Raw genomic sequence first — 21,024 nt, forward strand, 5'->3', positions numbered from 1 at the left:
TTGGTGGTCTTTATTGTGCAATGTATTTATTACCAAAAAAGCATATAACATAAAAAGTAGCTTCTTAAGCACTTTGAGTGTACGCTAGAGTGGTATCACGTGCCTTCACGTGGTCCGCACCCACCACTCCATCCACCTCCAGAACTCACTTCATCCTTGTACCCCTGGAGCAATAACCCCCCCCCATTTTCTCCTCCCCAGAGCCCCCGGCACCCACATTCTAAATCCTGTCTCTGTGAATCTGACTCCCCTAGGTACTTCAGATAAGTGGAATCATAGAGTCTTCATCCTTTGGGGACTGCCTTATTCCATTCACATCAAGTCCTCGAGGTTCATCCATGTTGGTGGGTCAGATTTTGAAGGTAGGATTTGACACATTGGACGAGGAGGGAGAAGGAGAAAGAAGGGATCAAGGATGATTCCAAAACTTGGGGCCTGAGCAGGGAATGCGCACTAGGAAGTGGCGCTGATACATCAGTCCACAGGAAGTCCAGCTTCCCGTCTCTTCTCCTGTCTCCGCCATGCCCACACCACCATCTCTGCTCTCAGTGGGCAGAAGAGTCTTCAGGCCTTGCTGCAGCTCACACGCCAACAAGGGATGCTAAAACATGTACATCTTTCCGTCACCCAAATGAAGGCAATGAGGGGGCCATGGATATTCATCCTCCCCTCTGCCAGCATCAGTAACACAGAAGACAACTGAGGGAGGAATGTCAGAGAACAGATGAGGGTCTCAAGCACGATGCGCGCACCTGGGATCAGCAGTGCACTAGGAACTCCTGTGAGATGAGGCTGAGACAGTCCGCACATCTCCACCTAAACAAGGAGTGAACATCCAGCCAAAAAGCTTCTCATACAGCCAGCCCCACCAGCCCCAGACAGGGCAGTCCCCGCTTCTTCCTTCCTCTTCCCACAACCATCGCCTTGATCAGCCTTAGTTCCGCGTAACTGGGGTGATGGTAGTACTGCTCAATGGAACTTATCCCATCCCTGTTAACTCTTTATTATTTATTTATTTATTTATTGAAGTGGAGTCTCACTCTGTCACCCAGGCTGGAGTGCAGTGGCACGATCTCAGCTCACTTCAGCCTCTGCCTCCCAGGTTCACCAGATTCTCCTGCCTCAGCCTCCCAGGGAGCAAGGATTACAGGTGTGTACCATCGTGCCCGTCTAATTTTTGTATTTTTAGTAGAGACAGGGTTTCACCATGTTGGCCAGGCTGGTCTCGAACTCCTGACCTCAGATGATCTGCATGCCTCGGCCTCTCAAAGTGCTGGGATTACAGGCGAGAGCCTCTGCACCCCAGCCTCTGTAAGTCTTACAAGGAGCTGCAGATGAATCTTTCCTGGAGCGCAGCTTGGCGGTGCCATTCCCCACTCAGAGCTTTAACAGTTCTCATTGTCTAGGGCATCAGTTACAGGGTAGGAGGGATGCCCAGGGGCACATGAGATGTTTTGGAAGAGCTCTCTGACTACATCCAGCCCCTGGAGATTCTCGGTGAGCTGGACCTTCTCTCCCAAACTCAGAACCATGGGTCTGCAGCATTGACTCTCCACGGCCTTCAAGGCCCCCTGGAGCCAGCCCAACATACTCACTGTGCTTAACCTCCACAGCTCCTGTCTATAGACTAGAACTTCCTACCAAACTGAACTGCTAATTCCTCCCTGATGAGCTCGCCCCCATCCGCCTCTGTGTCTGCCTTCGCCTAGAATGGCCTCCCTTTTCTCACCATATACTCATTCAGATTCTCCCTCCTACAATGCCCAGCTCCCATGCGACCTCCTCCAGGAAGCCCTCTCTGCTATCTCCAACAGGGTGCAATACCTTCTTCCCCAAATCCCCATAGCCAACTCGTGTGGGCTCCTTTCTTGATTTCCTATAAAATCCTTCTCTCCTATCAGACCATGAACTCTCCGAGGATGCCATTCTGCTGTGTGCCTCTTGGTTCCACTCACAGGACCTGACATGTCTTTTAGGCTTCAGAGTTTGTTAAATCAACAAAAAAATGGGACAATTATTTATTTTAGTCAAATATTCAGGAGTGCGTGGGCACTCCTGAAAATATCAGAATCATCTTGGCTTCCCCGCTGCCTGCCGTCTGCCCGCTGCATAGCACAGCTACTCACACGCACACCGCGGTCAGTCAGACGACCACGGAAAAGCACAGACGACCACGGAAAAGCACAGATGACCACGGAAAAGCACATTCGCTTTCGGGTTCTCAGTTACCCCATGTCACCTCAGTCATATGCTCTCATTGAACCACTCATTTTTCTTTTTTTTGCGAAACAAAACAAAAAGCAAGAAAAGAACTTTACATTTTATCCAATAGTCCTAAGAAATTTTCCCTGTAGAGAATGGCGTTTAAGTCAAAACAAGGGTTGAATACGGGCACCCAATCAGTTCATCACTTAGGGCTGCGGTAAGAAATGCCATAGGCCAGCGTGGTGGCTCACACCTGTAATCCCAACACTTTGGGAGGCCGAGGCGGGCGGATCACAAGGTCAGGAGTTCAAGACCAGCCTGGCCAACATGGTGAAACCCTGTCTCTACAAAAAATACAAAATTTAGCTGGCCATGGTGGCACATACCTGTAATCCCAGCTACTCAAGAGGCTGAGGCAGGAAAATCGTTTGAACCTAGGAAGAGGAGGTTGCAGTGAGCTGAGATCACGCCGCTGAGGTCACACCGCTGCACTCCAGCCTGGGCAACAGAGCAAGACTCCATCTCAAAAAAAAAAAAAAAGAAAGAAAAAAAGAAACGCCACAGACTGGGAGGCTTCAAAGCAAGCATTCGTCCCGCCCAGTCAAGGCTGGACACCCACCATCAAGGAGCTGGCACGGTCAGTTCTAGCGAGAACCTGCTTCCGAGTTGAAGACCACGACCTTCTCTCCATATCCTCACATGGTGGAAAGAGCTGGCTGGGTCTCCAGCATCTTCTTATAAAGGCACTAATCCCATTCATGAGGGCTCCACTCTCACAGCCTAACCACCTCCCAAAGGCCCCACCTCCAAATACTGTCACAGTGGAATTAGGAGTTCAGCATAGGAATTCCATGGGGGCACATTCAGTCCATGACCCCCTGTACCTGTGGATGTGATCTGATTTGGAAACTGGGTTTTATAGAGGATCTCGAGCTAAGATCATCCTGGACTTAGGGTGTGCCCTAACTCCAAAGACCAGTGTCCTTATTAAGAGAAAGAAGGGGGAGACTGGAGATGCACAGACATGTGGAAGATACAAGGAGACACGTGGAAGAAAAGGTCTGCGAAGGCAGAGGCAGGGCTGGAGGGACACTGCTGGAATGACACTACTCCAAGTTGAGGAATGCTGGGGCCAGCAGTAGCTGGAGAGGCGATGGGGGCGGGCGGGGGGGGGTCCTCCCCCAGGACCTAGGGGAGAGCATGGCCCTGCTGCCACCTGGATTTTGGATTTCTGTTTTGAGCCATCACATTTATGGCAATTCATCCTGGCAGGCTTAGGGAACGAATGCATTAACCCACTGCATCCATGCGCAAAATAACACCCTGGCTCATGTCCTGAGGCAGCCTCCCAGCCGGCCTCCTGCCTTAGACCCTACCTCTCATTCCTTTATTTTTTATTTTTATTTATTTATTTATTTGTTTGTTTGTTTTTGAGGCAGGGTCTCACTCTGCTGCTCAGCCTAGAGTGCAGTGGCGTGATCATGACTCACTACAGCCTCGACCTCGGGGGCTCAAGCAATCCTTCCATCTCAGCCTCGCAAGTAGCTGGAACTACAGGTGCCTGCCACCCTGCTCAGCTACTTACTGTTTTTTTGATGGGGTTTCACCATGTTGCCCATGCTGGTCTCAAACTCCTGAGATCAAGCAATCCTCCTGCCTCAGCCTCCCAAAGCACCGGGATTACAGGTGTAAGCCCCTGTGCCCGGCCTCTCCTTCCTTTTCATCCTCTCCTCTCCCCTCTCTTCCTGGGCTTTCCTCCCTCACACCTCCTGCGTTTGGTCCCTTCCATTTTCTTTCTGCTTCTCTTTCCCAACTTCCCCCTCATTATGCAGGGGGGCTCCTGGGCTCCGTGCCACTCCCCTGGAAGTCCCCCATCATGAATGCAGGATTCATGCCTCATACTTCACCTTGGGAGAGCAGAAACCTCTCATTTGAAGCAAAAGGCACTCAAAATAAGCAAATAGCTATGCGCCTGTCACTACCGTGTCCTAGCGGGCTTCCAACCCACCCCCGGCCCCCACCATCTTCTTGCTCATTCAGGTCACTGTGTCCTCTGACACCCAGTCATTGTCATCATTTTCTACATGCATTTCTGTTGGTCTTCTGAGAATTCTGGTTTTCCAAAGTAGAAAGGGCACATCATCTTTCCAGAGCCTGGATGCTGCAGGCACTGACGCGCTGGGGGAGGCCACAGTGTGACAAGGACGGGGGGAGAGTGTGTCACCCCACTTTCTATGGACCTCCAGCAGTGGGGAGTGAGCAGAGGAGACAGAACCTGGGAGGAAGAAGAGATTTCCAATTACCTCCTTCCTGGTCCCTTCACTGGAGCCTGTTACTCCTCTGCTGCTGGGCCTCTGTGTTTCTCCCATTGAGCCAGGAAAGAGCTTAGTGAATAAAGAATGAGGTGTCCTAGCAGTGCATGGAAGATGTCCATGACAGTGAATGTGAAGAGGGGTCCTGGAGAATGTCCACGGCAGCCCCATGGGAGAATGTCCACGGCAACCCCGTGGGACAGTGTCCATGGCAGCCCCGCAGGACAGTGTCCACGGCAGCCCCGCGGGACAGTATTCATGGCAGCCCCGCGGGAGAATGTCCGAGAATGTTCACGGCAGCCCCGCCGGAGAGTGTCCACGGCAGCCCCGTGGGAGAATGTCCGAGAATGTCCATGGCAGCCCCATGGGAGAATGTCCACGGCAGCCCTACGGGAGAATGTTCACAGCAGCCCTGCAGAAGAATGTCCACATCAGCCCCACGGGAGACTGTCCACGCAGTCTTGAGGGAGAATGTCCACGCCGGCCCTACAGCCTGGTGGGCTGCCCCAAAACCATTCATCAATCACCTTCAGCAATTGCCCTCTTTTTGTGTCCTTTGAATTTTTTTTTGAGGCCAGGCACATGACTCAGACCTATATTCCCAGCACTTTGGGAGGCCGAGGAGGGAGAATCACTTGAGCCCAGGAGGTCGAGGCTGCAATGAGCTATGATCATACCACTGCACTCCAGCCTGGGTGACAGAATGAGGCCCCATCTCTACAAAAATTTAAAAATTAAAAAAATTCTTTATTAAAGAAATACATGTGCAAATAATATCCAAAGGCTTATTTTCAAAAATCCCCTGTCCCAGCTGACCCCCGTACACCTGTCCTCCTCCCTTCTGAGGCCACCAATTTGAGCTTTTTGAGGTATTCACTCTGCTTTTCTAAATGCGCTTGCCCTGCCTTCTTGATGTATCCATCTGGGACACCAGCTCTTTGCCCTGTGCTGTGGCATCAGCTGAGTTCTTACCCACCACACTCCCTGCTCCTCCTCCTCCCAACAAGACGCTAACACAAATAGGAAGGGGCTCTCACTAGGTATCAGGCACTGTCACATTCCCACAGGGCTCCGCACTCCCTCCCTCTGGTTCCTCCCTCGAAGTCACCTTCACAGGGTCCGTCCCTCTCTGCGCCCTCTGAAGGACGGGGCACCCGGGCTCAGTCCTCCCACCTCTCTTCTCTCCCCGCCAGCCCTTGGTGGTCTCACCAGTCTCGTGGTTCTGAATATCCTGCCTGTGCTGACGGCTCTGAGTCCCATCTCCGGCCCTGACCTCAGGCCTCCAGAAGACAGAAACAGCATGGTGTCCTGCGGTCAGGACGGGGCTGGCAGATGATGTCCTCGTCTAGAACTGGCCCTGCCACCTCCCAGGAGTGGGGCCTCTTCACTTCTCCAACTCTAAACGTGATGCCTTCTCTGCACAAACGCTCTTTCTACCCTGTGGATTTACTGCGGGAATCAAGCCATGGCGAGGGCTTTGTAAGTGTAAACGCCTTACTTTAGTGGATATGGTTGTTGTTATTTCTTTTTTATTTTCAAGATGAGCTCTTGCTGTACAGCCCAAAGCTGGCGTGCAGCTGTGCTCGCGCAGCCGAACTCCTGGGCTCTAGGGATCCTCCCGCCTCATCCTTCCAAGTACAGAGTATGGGCTTGTGCCACTACCCCTGGCTAAGTTGGCTAAATTTTTTTTTTAACTTCTTGGTAGAGACAAGGTCTTGCCTTGTTACCCAGGCTGGTCTCAAACTCCTGGCCTCGATGATCTTTTCACCTCAGCCTCCCAAAGCGCTGGGATTACAGGCAGGAGCCACCGTGCCCAGCCTGTTATTCCTTCTTTCTGCACTCCTCCACACTTCCTTTTTTCTCTCTGCATCTTTTCCATTCTGTCCTTGGTGATCGGCATCTACTTCATAGCCGTTTATGCGGCAGGCACTGTGGGAGACGCACACAGGGCTCTTGCTCGCTGGGGCTACGGCCTCACTTCCCAAAGGCCTGGGTGCACCTTGGTCTTTGTTTTCCTCTCCACTTCGTTTTCCTCATTTTGTTGGGGGGGGATGGAGTTTCACTCCTGTTGCTCAAGCTGGAGTGCAGTGTTGTGACCTCAGCGCACCGCAACGTCTGCGTCCCAGGTTCAAGGGATTCTCCTGCCTCAGCCTCCCGAGTAGCTGGGACCGCAGGCGCCCGTCACCATGCCTGGCTGATTTCAAGGCTGTTGTTTCATGACTAGGGACGCAAGTTTGGTTTCCTGGTGATGAATCTCTGCAAGGCAAAGTCCCTGGATATGAGGAAAGGGGCTGCCTGAAAATGAAGCCAACTCAAAGAAACAGACCCAAGAACTGGGTTCTGATGACGGCCTCTGAGCCCTGGGTCAAGCTGCGTCTGAAGCTCTGCCCGCTTTGGGACGGTTCCGTTGCATATGAGCCAGTTAATTCCTTTCATGGCTTGTGCGTTCTGCTACCTGGAACAGCAGCGATCCCATCTACGGCCAGAGGAGAATCTTCTAAAGTACAAAGACTGTGCAAATACACCTCACTAGTTCCCTATTCTATCACGTGTTTCTAACTTACAGGTTTATACAAAGGGGCATAAAACTTCCTGAAAATTCTGCCTATATAACGTGTATGAGTTTCATAATGAATACAAATATACAAAGGTTTCAAATCTAAAGAAATTAAGGAGAAATGTAGTTGACCAAATTAATGTTGATCTGTATTTGCCCTAAATATTTTACAAATAGAAGTCTATGCTTGAGAAACCCAGATGAGCCTGGCTTAACCCATTCCTGCCATCACCTCTGCCGCCCAGGTTTTGGAAGAGGCCAGGGATTGCAAGTCAAGGCGGGCCACGCCCAGCACTGCTGTTAACTGCTTATCTGCCCCAATTGCATTATTCCAGGTGCCTTCCCAGCCAAGAAATCAGCTCACAAGCTCTTCATTTCAGGTGCTAAGTGACAGGTGTCTCTGTATCTAAAGTGGAAATTATAGCAATCACTGCTTGGGTATACAAGAGACACACCCAAAAGAAAATGTTTGAAAATGCTGAAAATGAAAGGACAAGCAAAAATCTACCAGGCAAAAGAAAAGAAGGAAAAGGCTGGAGTCTAGTTCTGTGGGAGCCAGAACAGCCACTGCAATTTCAACCTGAGTTTCTGTTCTGAATAGCGTTTATTGTCAGGAAAAAAAAAAAAATACAAATAAGAAATAAATCAGAGTTTCTCAAAGATTGAAAACCACTTCTATATTCTTGAGAAGGGAACTGGTTCAATGAAGCATGGTGCATTCATGCTATAGAATACTCGGCAGACACTGAAATAGATGAGGTGGGTATTTATACATTTAGGAACGGAACCTACGGGACTGCTCCTCAGTGAGAGAAGTGTGATGCGTAGAGATCCCTGAAGGGTACATAAAGGAAGCCACCTGTTCACAACAGGATTCCCTGGAATCGGTGCACTCAGGGAGAGGGGTCCGAGTGGTTGTGGAACACATTTATAGAGAAAAATTAGGGCCGGGCACAGTGGCTCATGCCTGTAATCCCAGCACCTTGGGAAGCTGAGGCAGGCAGATCACCTGAAGTCAGGAGTTCGAGACCAGCCTGGCCAACATGGTGAAACTCCCTCTCTACTAAAATTGCAAAAATTAGCTGGGTGTGGTGGTGTATGCTTGTATTCCCAGCTACTCAGGAAACTGAAGAAGGAGAAAGGCTTGAACCCGGGATATGGAGGTTGCAGTGAACCAAGATCCCACCACTGCACCCCAGCCTGGGCAACAGAGCAAGACTCTGTCTCAAAAAAAACTCTGAAGAAAAATTGGTTTTTACTCTATGAGCCTTTATACCTTTTGAGTTTTGTACCATGTACATTTTGTTCATTCAAAAAACAAATTAGGTAAGTTTTGTTTTTTTTTTTTTTACATGTTTCAGATTATGGTCATCTATCTTATTTTAACTACATGGCCAACAGCCTCTACCTGATGCCCCAGCATATCCATGGGTTCAGTTCCTTATTCTTTATTTTTAGACAGCACTTGCTCTGCTGCCCAGACTGGAGCACAGTGGAGTGATCATGGCTCACCACAGCCGCCTGCCTTAGCCTCCCGTGTAGCTGGGACTACAGGTGTGATACCCTATTTTTTCGCCAGCTAAAACTGACTCTTCTTTTCCCTGACTAAAAGCTGTTCAGGCTTTCAGTTAGCCTTTTTGAGCTGCCCAGACGCCGTCTTGGCTTCTGCATTCTAGTAACCTCCTCCCCACTAAGCACGTAACTACAGTATAAAGCAAGGCCAGGCTGACTCTGGGCACCCAGAAACGCCTTTGTTGATAAGAGGCCGAGTAAGGTGGTATCAGCAGAGCCTGGAAATGCAGCCCCTTATCTCTAAGTTGTGTGTCTTCCATGACAGCTGCACTCCTCACACCTGGCACTGTTTTATTTCTTATGTATCAGTTTTTTCTTTTGACTTTTTGCTTACTCTGCTTTTGTAAAAACTTTGTTTCAGCTAGGTCCCCCTTCCTGTTAGAACTAGTGTATAGAAGACCACCTAACTTTTTCTTTGGGGCCGAGAGAATTTTGGGCGTTAGCCACTCTCAGCTGCTGGCTTAATAAAGGACTCATAATTCATTCTCAGAGTGTGGCTCATTCCTTGACTTGCTCAGGTACAACGCAGGTATGCGTTATGCCCAGCTACTTTAAAATTTTTTGTAGAGACAGGGTCTCACTTTGTTGCCCAGACTGGTCTTGAACTCGTGGCCTCAAGCTAACCTCCTGCCTCAGCCTCCCAAAATGCTGGGATTACAGGCGAGAGCCACCATGCCAGGTTCAGTTCCTTACTCTTAATGGTTACTTTCGTTATGGAAAAAAAAAAAACAGCTCTCCAATTTCTTGTATTTTGCTCTTCGATGAAGGAATTTGGGGTTAGCCAGCCCTTAATGTTGCATTTCATTTCATGTTCACACTTCTTTGTTATTATAATCATTAGAAGTGAGAAATTATTTTACTGATAATCATGAATATGCCTTGGTCAAGAGGTCACACCTTTTTTTTCTGATTAATTAGAAGTACGTACTTTCATAAACTATAAACCTACCCACGATTTCCACTCTCGTTATTAATGGTTCTAACAAACTGGAATTCTCCCGCCCTCAAATAATAGCCAAGGCATGGGCTGGGCTCCACTAGCATCTCACAACCACCAGCAACCAGACAATTCCCAAGTCCCTACAGCCTTGGCCCTGCCCCATCACCAGGAATGAGTGAATCACTCCCCTCTCCCTAGCTGAGGAGCTTGCCAGCTGTCCCACGCAAGCAAAGTTCTCTCTTTACAGAATGTCTGCTAGAAATCAAAGCATTTCATCAACTGTTACCATTATTATTTTACTGCATGTAGCATCTTCCCGACCAAGGTTTCTCACTAGCTTTTAAAATGCTCTACAAGGTGATACATGGGGTTCTCCCAGTTCTCCAAAGGAGGCTGCAGGGGCAAACTTCCACGGCACTCAGGAAGCCAAGACTTCACCCGGTCCCTGCACCAGCCACGCCGAGCGCACCTGCCCTGATGTTGTTCTTGGCTACCTCTCTTTCCTTCAAGATTCACTCACGGTGTCATGGAAGGGACTAGACTGCCATTTCAATCTCAAAATGCACCCTAGGGCTAGGGTTTGTTCTAACTCTCCCTCATCTATTTCTCATGGTAGATCTTAAACATTTTTGACCCTAGGGTCTTTCAGTTCTCAGTATTATTTAAGTGTGCAGGAGGTCAGATGGGGGTGGCCCATCCCATAGCTTTGAAATCATTCAAAGTTGAGTAACGTAATTCCCAGGAAGCCTAACAGACGGTTTTGCTTAAGGAAACAGCCCACAGCCTGACAGTCACCATTTCCCATTTTTAGCATATTTTTTAATTTATTGGAGACAGAGTCTCGCCCTGTCACCCAGGCTGGAGTGCAGTGGCACAATCTTGGCTCACTGCAACCTCTGCCTCCCGGGTCCAAGCGAGTCTTGTGCCTCAGCCTCCCAAGCAGCTGGGACTACAGGTGTGCGCCACCATACCTGCTAATTTGTGTATTTTTAGTAGAGATGAGGTTTTACCATGTTGGCCAGGCTGGTCTTGAACTCCTGGCCTCAAGTGATCCACTTGCCTTGGCCTCCCAAAGTGCTGGGATTACAGGCATGAGCCACCATGCCCACTCTGAAGCGTATTTAAAACCAAGTGGATATGTGAGGTCAGGAACCGGGCGTGGTGGTGGGTGCCTGTAGTCCCAGCTACTTGGGATGCTGAGGCAGGAGAATCCCTGGAACCCAGGAGGGAGGCGGAGGTTGCAGTGAGCAGAGATGGTGTCGCTGTACTCCAGCCTGGGCAACAGAGCAAGACTCTGTCTCAAAAAAAAAAAAAAGAGAAAGAGAGAGAGAAGGAAACCAGACTTAATAACAACAATCTGAATTCAAATTGCTTAACCCTGGATATCTTTGGGAGCGTCTCAATACTGGTGAAAAGAATGAAGAAAAACAACAATTTTCTTTGCAGGGCTTACAAGCTTTTACATGGATATTTCTGAATGTCAGATAAAATCATTGCTGGCTTTCTAAGTATTAACCAGAGAAGAGAGACAAAAACAAAATATTTTGTACTACACAGCACACAAGAAAGAGCTTAGGAGCCGGGATTTTGTTACACAGATCTTCCGTGCATTTAGTTGATAAAATATTTCTACAAGACCAGTTTTTATGCTACTTTGACAATATTAATCTTGTGTCTATAGTTTAAGACAAACAAATAAGTTTTAGCCAGATACTCAAGGTGGCTGAATGCCTAACAAAAATAACAATTTAGTATATATGGTATAAAATACAAACAAGAAATCTTGGCACTCTCCTCTTGCCCTGGAGAATTCGTTCTGACGCCTGTGTCTGTTTGGCGAGGCCTCGCCAGCTGGCTGTTGAGGCTCTTGCTCTCGCAGAGGCCACCTCCAGCCGAGACTTCCTGTTTGTCCTTCAAGACACAGCTCAGAGGCCACCTCCTAATTTCTAGACTCCTCAAGCCAGAGGTTTTTTTGTTTTTTCTTTTAGAGGCCAGGTCTCACTCCGTTGCCCAGGTTGGAGTGCAGTGACTCCGTCAAGGCTCCCTGCAGCCTCTGACTCTTGGGCTCAGGCGATCCTCCCAAGCAGCCTTCACTTCAGCCTCCCAAGTAGTTAGGATACAGGTATGAGTAGCCACATCTGGCTACTTTTATCTATTTATTTATTTTGTACAGATAAGAGTCTTGAGGCCAGGCACAGTGGCTCATGCCTATAATCCTAGCACTTTGAGAGGCTGAGACAGGCGGCAGATCACTTAAGGCCAGGAGTTCGAGACCAGTCTGGCCAAGATGGTAAAACCCCATCTCTACTAAAAATACCAAAACACTAGCCAGGCATGGTGGTAGCACCTATAATCCCAGCTACTCAGGAGACTGAGGCAGGAGGATCGCTTGAACCCAGGAGGCAGAGGCTGCAGTGACCCGAGATCACACCATTGCACTCCAGCCTGGGCAACAGGGCGAGACCCAGTCTCAAAAAAAAAAAGAGATAGGATTTCGTTCTGTTGCCCAGGCTAGTCTCAAATTCCTGGCCTCAAGGAACCCTCCTGCCTCCGCCTCCCACCGTGCTGGGATGACAAGTGTGAGCCGCGGCACCAGGCCAGGGTTGTGGTTTTGTTGTCTGTGCTGTTTGCCCATCGGCAGTGCTTGGTCCATCACTTTGCCCTGGCATTGGCCATCGGTGTGTGATCTGCCTGTTCACACGTCCCCCTCCCTCACTAGACAGCCCACCCCATGAGGGCCGGCACCGGGCATGATGGCTCTTGAGCCCTGCTACATAGCTTGCTGTGCCTTGTACAAGGAAGGCACTTACTGATGAAAAAATACATGAATGACAGTGATTGAAACAATGAGTGAGTCCGACATGTCAGAACTGGAAAACTGAGCTGAGGTGAGAAACTATTAGTCCATTGTCACCAGGTTCCCTGAACTTCACTTCTCAACGGAAAAGAGCAGCTTCCCAACGGGACAGCCACTCCTGAGGATGCAGGAAGAAACATTCTTCCCTCCCCATTGCTAACGGGTGGGCAATATATATATATATATATATTTTTTTTTTTTTTTTTTTTAATAAGTAAGGCTGGAGGGTGGCTCATGCCTATAATCCCAGCACTTAAGGAGGCTGAGACAGGAAGATCGCTTGAACTCAGGAGTCTGAGACTAGTCTAGGCGACATGGCAAACCCTGTCTCTACAAAAAATACAAAAATTAGCTGGGCATAGTGGCGTGCCTATAGTCCTAGCTACTCGGGAGGCCGAGGCAGGACAATTGCTTGAACTGGGGAGGTCGAGGCTGCTTGAGCCGAGATCATGGCACTGTACTCCAGCCTGGATGACGGAACAAGACCCTGTCTCAAATAATTTTGAGTAAATAGTAAAATACTTTAAATCCTTTGACTAACAGCATCTCCGTTTAATACACTTTTAAGGATAAAACTTCTGCCCTATTTCACCAAGCGAACAGGCAGGCTGTTCATGCATTGTTGAATTTCCACTTGAGCAGGTCCTCAGCCCGACATGAACACAGGCAGGAACCGGCTGCTAGTCAACGCTTGGCTTTGCATGGTGGCGTCCCCAGGGATGTCGTACATGAAGGAATCTGGGGACAACTTAGGAAGACCATTTTTTAAAAAAGAACCCCAACCACTGAGGCCTAAGCCACCAGTGAGGGACTTGGTGGCAGACCCCAAGCAATGGCATGACAGAAACCGCATCTTCCTTGTGCACGCTTTTACAATGAATCGCTTCCTCTTCCCTTTCCCTTCTGCGAAAAATAAAATGTAACAGAACAAAATCAACTCCTTTTATTTCCAGACTAGACGGCACAGTGTACCACTGGTTGTCCCAGCAGCGACAAACGCCAGCCTTGGACCGTGGAGTCGGGCAGGTCTGAGTTTGGAGCCCCACGTCATCACGTGTCAGTGCCACGCCCTTGATCTCTGTCTGTGTCAGCTTTTCGAACTAAACTGCGGCTAACAGCCATAACTGTAAGCGTCTCGCTCTTGTGGGGATTAAATGAGATCATGTGAGCAAAGTGCCAAGTGTGGTGTGTGGCACAGGAGAGATGCTTCATGACTGCCAGGTGTTAATGTTATTACTATTCTTACTCTAATATGTTTCCAGCATTCATTCCTGATCTCGTATTTGAACATGTTAGTGTTCATGCTGTATGCTCACAGTGGCACATTAATTTTAGATTAGAAATTACCGTATTTTCTATAGTCAGCTCCTCCTTCTACTCCATTTTTTCCCAGGAGCTGCTGTTCTAGGCAATAACCATGTCTTCAACTTTTTTTTTCTTGAGATGGAGTCTCGTTCCGTCATCCAGGCTGGAGTGCAGTGTCATGATCTCAGCTTACTGCAATCTCTGCCTTCTGGATTCAAGCAATTCTCCTGTCTCAGCCTCCAGAGTAGCTGGGACTATAGGCACCTGCCACCACACCCGGCTAATTTTTTTATATTTTTAGTTGAGACAGGATTTCACCTTGTTGGTCAGGCTGGTCTTGAACTCCTGACCTCAGGTGATCCGCCCGCCTCTGCCTCCCAAAGTGCTGGGATTACAGGCGTGAACCACCACACCCGGCCCATGTCTTCAACTTTTATATTTCCCATAGTGCTTAGTACAGTGCAGAGCAAACAGTGGGCCTTATAAAATGCTGCTGAGTTGAATAATGAAAAGACAACAGAGTACCAAGTACCGTGAGGATATAGTCTGTACTCTAGACGTACATGACCTGTAGTCAGCAACCTCCACTGAGTTACGATCACTGAAAGCAACTCTTAGATAAACTCTGAATAGCTTTTCTCAGAATCTTTATAAAGGGGTACCTGGAAGCCTCATCAAACTGGCATTTTAATAGTGCCTTACTTGGCTGACTCACCTATAAGACACTGTGATAAGCTCTTCAGGGGGAAAAACTGATTGCAAGTTTGGAAGCATAGCAGAATAAGCAAACATATTCTTTAAGGACCAAGGTAAGGTGTATCCTGTTTTTTAAAATATAAGATCTTATTATAAGACTCACACTCAAGGCTGGGCACGGTGTCTCATGCCTGTAATCCCAGCACTTTGGGAGGCCAAGGCGGGCGGATCACCTGAGATCGGGAGTTTGAGACCAGCCTGCCCAACACGGTGAAACCCTGTCTCTACTAAAAATAAAAAAATTAGCTGAGTGTGGTAGTCAGCGCCTATAGTCCCAGCTACTTAAGAGACTGAGGCAGAAGAATCATTTGAACCCAGGAGGCAGAGGTTGCAGTGAGCCAAGATTACGCCACTGCACTCCAGCCCGGGTGACAGAGTGAGACTCTGTCTCAAAAAAAAAAAAAGAATCACACTTAAAATATTATGAGGGGCCGGGTGCAGTGGCTCACGCCTGTGATCCCAACACTTTGGGAGGCTAAGGCAGGTGGGTCACTTCAAGTCAGGAGTTCCAGACCAACCTGGCCAACAAGGTGAAACCACTGTCTCTACTAAAAATACAAAAATTAGCTGGGCATGGTGTTAGGCACCTGTAGTTCCAGGTACTTGTGAACCCAGGAGGCAGAAGCGGCAGTGAGCAGAGATCGTGCCAGTACACTCCAGCCTGGAAGACAGAGTTGGACGCCCTCTCAAAAAGAAAAAAAACAATAGTGTGAAGGAAGAATGGGAGTTATTGTTTCAAGGGTATGGAGTTTCCATCTGGAATGGGAAGGTTCTAGAGATGGGTCAGCGTGACGGCTGCATAACAACGTGAACTTACTTAATGCCGCTGGACTGTACGCATGAAAGTCGCTAAAATGGTAACGGTGATATCATATATATTACACCGCAGTCAAATAAAAGTCTAAAGAAGTTTAAACGTCCTCTGCTTTCGCACAGCTCTCTAGGCATATGAACATATAGAGAGAGTACAATTTTCAATAACCTTTTCTCACTCAGCTGTATTATTTCTTTTCGAAGCTCCAATAATCTTAAGGGTAACCTTAAATGAAATACGTAAAGGAATAAGGATCATCCATAAAAAAACAAATAATAACGTCTTCCGGATCATCTTTATTCCTGAGACAGAGTCTTGTTCTGTCGCCCAGGCTGGAGCACAGTGGAGCGGGCACTGCCCACTATAGCCTTGAGCTCCCAGGCTCAGGCAATCCTCTGGCCTCAGCCTGCAGAGGAGCTGGGACCACAGGTGTGTGCCACACCCAGCTGATTTATTTATTTATTTCATTTTTAATTTTTTTATTTTTTTCTGAGACAGAGTCTCATCCCATCACCCAGGCTGGAGTGCAGTGATGCGATCTGGACTCATTACAACCTCCGCCTCCTGGGTTCAACAATTCTCCTGCCTCGGCCTGCTGAGTAGCTGGGATTATAGGCGCACACCACCACACCTGGATGATTTTTTGTATGTTTAGTAGAGACGGGGTTTAGTAGAAATACCATGCTGGCCAGGCTGGTCTCGAACTCCTGACCTTGTGATCCACCCTCAGCCTCCCAAAGTGCTGGGATTACAGGTGTGAGTCACCTCGCCTGGCCAATTTTTTTTTTTATTTTTATAGACATGGAGTTTCACTACATTTCCCAGGCTGGTCTTGAACTCCTGGGCTCAAGTCATCCTCCTGCCTCAGCCTCCTAAAGTGCTGGGATTACAGGCATGAGCTACTGTGTCCCGCCCAGTTATCTGATGTTGACCACAGTACGGTGGGGCTTTCTAGAAGTCCCCTTACCCCTGCACCCCTTAAACTTTAGATGGGTTCAGGTGCTGCTAGGTGTTATGTTGTTTACACGGAGATTTCAAGGTCGGAAGGAAGAGGCTTTCTTTTATGAAAGCGAAGAGAAGGCAGACGAAGAAAGCAGACACGGGGAAGATGTTCCAGAAGAAGCAAAGAGCCACAGGCCGTAAACACAAAAGCCAAAGACACGCACGCCACCTTCATTCATCGATTCATTTTTGCACCCCTAGAAAAGTCCATGTGTGCTGTAAAGAACTTTCTTTGCTCCCTACCTTCCATATTTTGCAAATGACTCGTGGAAGATCCGGCCAGGTTGTGGGGAGAAGGAGCCATACTTTTCTTTCACAAGCAAACACTTTACCCTGTGGTCAGCCAGTGGGCAGAGGCTGGGGTGCTGCTGTCCCTGCCGCTCACCAGGCATCCGACCCCTGCACGTGTGCACTCGGTGGTCTTGACTCAGTGCCCGCGAGTGCAGACCTGGGTGAGGAAAGAAGGAAGTCTGATTCCCTGCTGCCTTTTCAAAATGTCCTTGTTGCTCTTTCTCATTATCCCCTATTGCCAAAAAGTAAATTATAAAGTCAATTTTTAGCAGCAAAGCATGCATGCGTTCTGGTCTTTGCTTTTTTGGTGTAAATGTATTAGTAAATTCAGCATTCTGATTGTGAAGCCCAGTGTTCAGAAGCGTGCACATGTAGTTGTTTTCTATTGAAGGAGAAAATATTCTTATTCTTCACACGCTGTGAGCTGCTATACTACGGCTGGCACAGGTAGGAGTTTCTTCCTGAAAAGGAGGATTCTTTCCTCCCATTTCGCAGCACGGAAGTCCACACTGCAGCCACACTAGAACCTAGCAAACGTCTTAGGCTGTTGGTGTCAATGCAGAACCCCTTTAAAGAACAAAGGGTGAGGAGGCCACTAACATTTCCTCTTACTGCCTTCTGTGGCCACAGAGCCACTGACCACTGTACTCAGGTGCATCCTATAAACATGCCCCAAAGTGCAGAGCCTGAAGAGCTTTCCAAGAATTGTATGACTGTTTTGCCTTCCATGCGCACACCAGAAGAAACAACAGGCTACTCCTTGATTTGGGCAAAGGCACTGCTCCGGCCCTCAGAGGAGCACTGTGCAGCTGGCAGGCTGGCCGGCTGTGGGGTTTCCAGTTCATGTTCTTGTTTCCTTCCTGCCCAGCAGAATATGCCCAGGAAAGTCAAAACTGGGTCCTGTCTTATTTAAGAAGTCTCATTCCTCAGTATTTGTGGTCATGGGATTGAAACAAAGTTATTAATCCAACTTAATTCTTTAGAACCTCACTCTGTTGCCCAGGCGGGAGTATAGTGGCAATACCTCAGTTCACTGCAACCTCCACCTCCTGAGTTCAAGTGATTCTCTTGCCTCAGCCTGGGACTACAGGTGTGAGCCCCCACTCCCGGCTAATTTTATGTATGTTTAATAGAGACGATGTTTCTCCATGTTGGCCAGGCTGGTCTCGAACTCCTGACCTCAAGTGATCTGCCCACCTCAGTCTTCCAGAGTGCTGAGATTACAGGCATGAGCAACCATGCCGGGCCGAATTCAACTTAATTCTGTTTTAAAAGTTAATGAAGGCATTACTCGAGTTATGCAACGGGCTAAGCATTGGAGAATAAAATGGCAGGGACTTACGGTTTGAAAGGGAAGTCGGATGAATAAATACGCTACAAGATGACACACACTTAATAAAGGCATCCACATAAAAATACCCTAGGCTATGAAGACAGGGCTGACAGCACCTCTATTTAGGTGAGAAGGAGCAAGGACAGACACCGCCCAGCTGAGACAGGAAGTATGAGGTAGTTCAGCCCGGTGGTTACTGCCCGGGTCCCCCAGCATGGCCCTGCCACTTGCTAGCTTTGTGCCAGAGGCATTCAGTTACCCTCTCTGAGCCACAATGTCCTCACCTGTAGAATGGAGATGATCACGCTTTTTAGATAGTCAACTCATACACTATTATAGGGGTTACACTAAATCAACAACATAGAGAAATGACTCTGCAGGTAGCAGGTGCTCAGGACACACACCCAGTACTATCACTTAACCTGAACGAGAAGGGAGATGTGGAGGAAAGAGCAATGCGCACCCAGGCGTGGAGGCACGAGGGTGCTGGTCAGAACTCCTGTGCGAGCGGAGGGAAGGGTACTCCTGGAGCAGTGCAGGGGAGGAGGCCAGAATGGTGGCTGGCTGTGGGGATTATTAGGCAGGAGGGTGATGAGACACTGTCCCCCTCCTTCCATCCATGCCCCTCTCTAGTCCTTTTCCCCTTTCCATTATAATAGCCGCGTTAACTTCTACTGCGGGAGGGTTTCGTCAGCCCCCTGCCTCCAATAACTACAGGAGGGGAATGAACAGCTGCAGAACTAACACCTTTGGTTGCCTGATGAGAGTTGGGGTACACATAACCCAGCTCTCGCACCCCTCAGGCAGGACGCCTCAGAGGCATATATTCTCTGGGACTCCGAGAGTTGCCCAGCAAGATTCAGCTCCAGTTACCGGCCGTGGTCACTGGCTTGACAACACACCTTTCCTGGCTGGCTTCCCTTCCTTACCCCCAAATACATCATCTACACCAGAATCCTCCTTTCAGAGTCTGCTTTTGACAAAGCCCATACTGAGATACAACCCATGACCATATCATCTATTGAGAAAAATACTTCTAGAGGCAGGTGAGTAATGGATTGGACTGGGTAGAGCCTAGAGGCAGAGCTAGGAGGCTATGGCAATCGCCAAGGAAGGAGGGGATGAGGGCTGGAATCATCTTGTATTGAAGGAGTAGAGAGGAAGGGATGGACCCCAGAGACACCGAGGCAAGTCCCAGTGACTGAGGCATGTGGTCTAGTTGAGGCGGAGGAGGAATCGATTTTGCTGCAGCCGGAGAATCTCTGTGAAAGGCTGGATCAAATGTTTGGATCTGGGAATTCTTGCGAATGGTAGCTGAGGTCATGGGGATGAATGAGGCCCCTGGGAGAGACTAAAGAAATGGAGCTAAGGCTGGAATCCTGGAGACACTGATAGTTGGGCGTGGAAACAGAAAGAGGCCTCAGTGAGACGCAGAAGCAATAGTCAAAGAGAAAGGAGATAACCTGGAAAGAACGTGCCTTTTCATCCGAGGAAGAATGTCAGCAGGGAAGGGTCGCCAACAAGCGTTAAATGTTGCAGTGAATTCAGAAGACGCGCAGGGCGGGACACAGGCTGCTGCTGGGATTGGCAGTGGGCATATCACCGAGGACCTCAGCAATCTCAGTAAGTGATGGAGACAGAAGCGAGACTGTGGGAGGCCGAGAAATGGAAGGGAGGTGCGGACGAGCTCAGGGAGAGGGGAACATTTCTCATAATGCTTGGTGGTGGAGGGAGGGGAAAGAGACCTGGATGAGGGGGAGAGAAGTCTAAAGAAAGGGAAGGTGTTTTTTGAAAAGATGGGGTAGACGTGATGAAGGCTGTGGTCTGAAGAGAAGTCACGGGAGAGCAAAAAGGGGATGGTTGGTGGAGGACAGTCGGTGAGGCGGCTGCCCGGAATGGGAGGCAGCCGAGGAGGAGGTCGGCCTTCAGGAGGACCGGCGGACTTCTGAGAGTGGAGGTGAGGAGGTGAGGATGGATGAAATCACAGGTGAGTGTAGAGACAATGACCGCTGTGCCCCGCGCCATTGCGGTTGGAGGGAATCTGGGCTGGGCCTGGGTTGGTGGTGGAGAGTGTCACGAACTACAGGGTAGCTCTAAAACCCGGGCTGCTTTCGGAGCCTGGTGCCTGGGGTGGTGCAGAGAGGGGCCTGAGCACCTGGAAACCGAGCGGCCTGAGAACCAGGAGAGCGCAGCGTGGAGGAGGAGCCCCTGCCAGGTCCAGGACCCCTGGGAGGGGGTGGCCTGCGGCGACAGTCCCTGCCCCGTCAGCACCCGCAGCCGCACGTCTGGCCCCGGAGCTGTTGGATGCCATTGGTCTCTGAAAGGGAGACTTGACGGTGTCAGAGCGCAAACATTTCTACGTTCTCTGCTAAGAGGCTAAATCCCCCAGGGTTCAAGCGATTCTCCCGCCTCAGCCTCCTGCGTGGGTAGAATTACAGGCGCCCGCCACCACGCTAGGCTAATTTTTGTACTTTCAGTAGAGACGGGGTTTCACCACGTCGGTCAGGCTGGTCTCGAACTCCCGACCTTGAGTGATGCGCCCACCTCGGCCTCCGAGTGCTTGGATTACAGGCGTGAGCCACCGCGCCCGGGCCTGCGCGTTATTAAGGGCAGTCCGTGCTGGGGTGGGGTGCAGTCTCACGGCGCCTGGGCCCGTGGCCCTCCTGTCCCCGGCTTGGCGCTGGAAAGCCGGTTACCTGAACGCACCGTCCCTTCTTCCCCCGCGACGGGCGGCGGCAGCTTCACTTCCGCTCTGCGCAGGCGCACGGGGCCGCTAGGGGCCCCGCCTGCTGACCGTCCCGCGCAGGCGCGGCAGGTGCTCCGACCTTCACCACCTTCCGCCCCGCTTGGCGCTCGGCCAACGTCGATCGAGCCTCTTCCTGCCTTCTGGGTGCCGCGTCTTCACGGCCGCCTCTGCCCTCGGTTCTCACGCCTGCCCACTCGACCTCGCCCCTGCCCCGCTGCCCTCAGGACCCCACGCCTGATGTAGCCACATGAGTGGGTGACAGCATCAGGAAACTGGAAACGTGTCTTTAGAATGGGATTACAACTTTTTGAAAATCGTTCTGTCTCCCATAGCT

General features: G+C 49.6%; 3 protein-coding genes across 4 annotated transcripts in view; 1 reads left to right on the forward strand and 2 right to left on the reverse strand.

The window, feature by feature from the left end:
* KIF26B (kinesin family member 26B) overlaps window positions 1-21,024 on the reverse strand; it is a 636,506-nt gene that overhangs the window by 600,485 nt on the left and 14,997 nt on the right. Inside the window, exon 1 of one of the 2 annotated variants that reach the window (XM_035280618.3) lies at window positions 16,564-20,706. The exons of the other annotated variant lie outside the window; for it this stretch is intronic. The gene's annotated coding sequence lies outside the window, so the exon portion shown is untranslated. Of the gene's footprint in view, window positions 1-16,563; window positions 20,707-21,024 lie in introns of those variants that run through there. 2 annotated transcript variants of the gene reach the window in all.
* DRC8 (dynein regulatory complex subunit 8) overlaps window positions 1-21,024 on the reverse strand; it is a 122,989-nt gene continuing 101,965 nt past the window's right edge. The window contains exon 7 of the mRNA XM_078357190.1: window positions 1-21,024. This exon is cut by the window's right edge and continues 14,995 nt beyond it. The gene's annotated coding sequence lies outside the window, so the exon portion shown is untranslated.
* LOC108589208 (large ribosomal subunit protein eL37-like) overlaps window positions 20,807-21,024 on the forward strand; it is a 28,657-nt gene continuing 28,439 nt past the window's right edge. The window contains exon 1 of the mRNA XM_035280624.3: window positions 20,807-21,024. This exon is cut by the window's right edge and continues 510 nt beyond it. The gene's annotated coding sequence lies outside the window, so the exon portion shown is untranslated.

Source organism: Callithrix jacchus, chromosome 19 (assembly GCF_049354715.1).
Source record: "Callithrix jacchus isolate 240 chromosome 19, calJac240_pri, whole genome shotgun sequence".
NCBI classification, from domain to species: domain Eukaryota; kingdom Metazoa; phylum Chordata; class Mammalia; order Primates; family Cebidae; genus Callithrix; species Callithrix jacchus.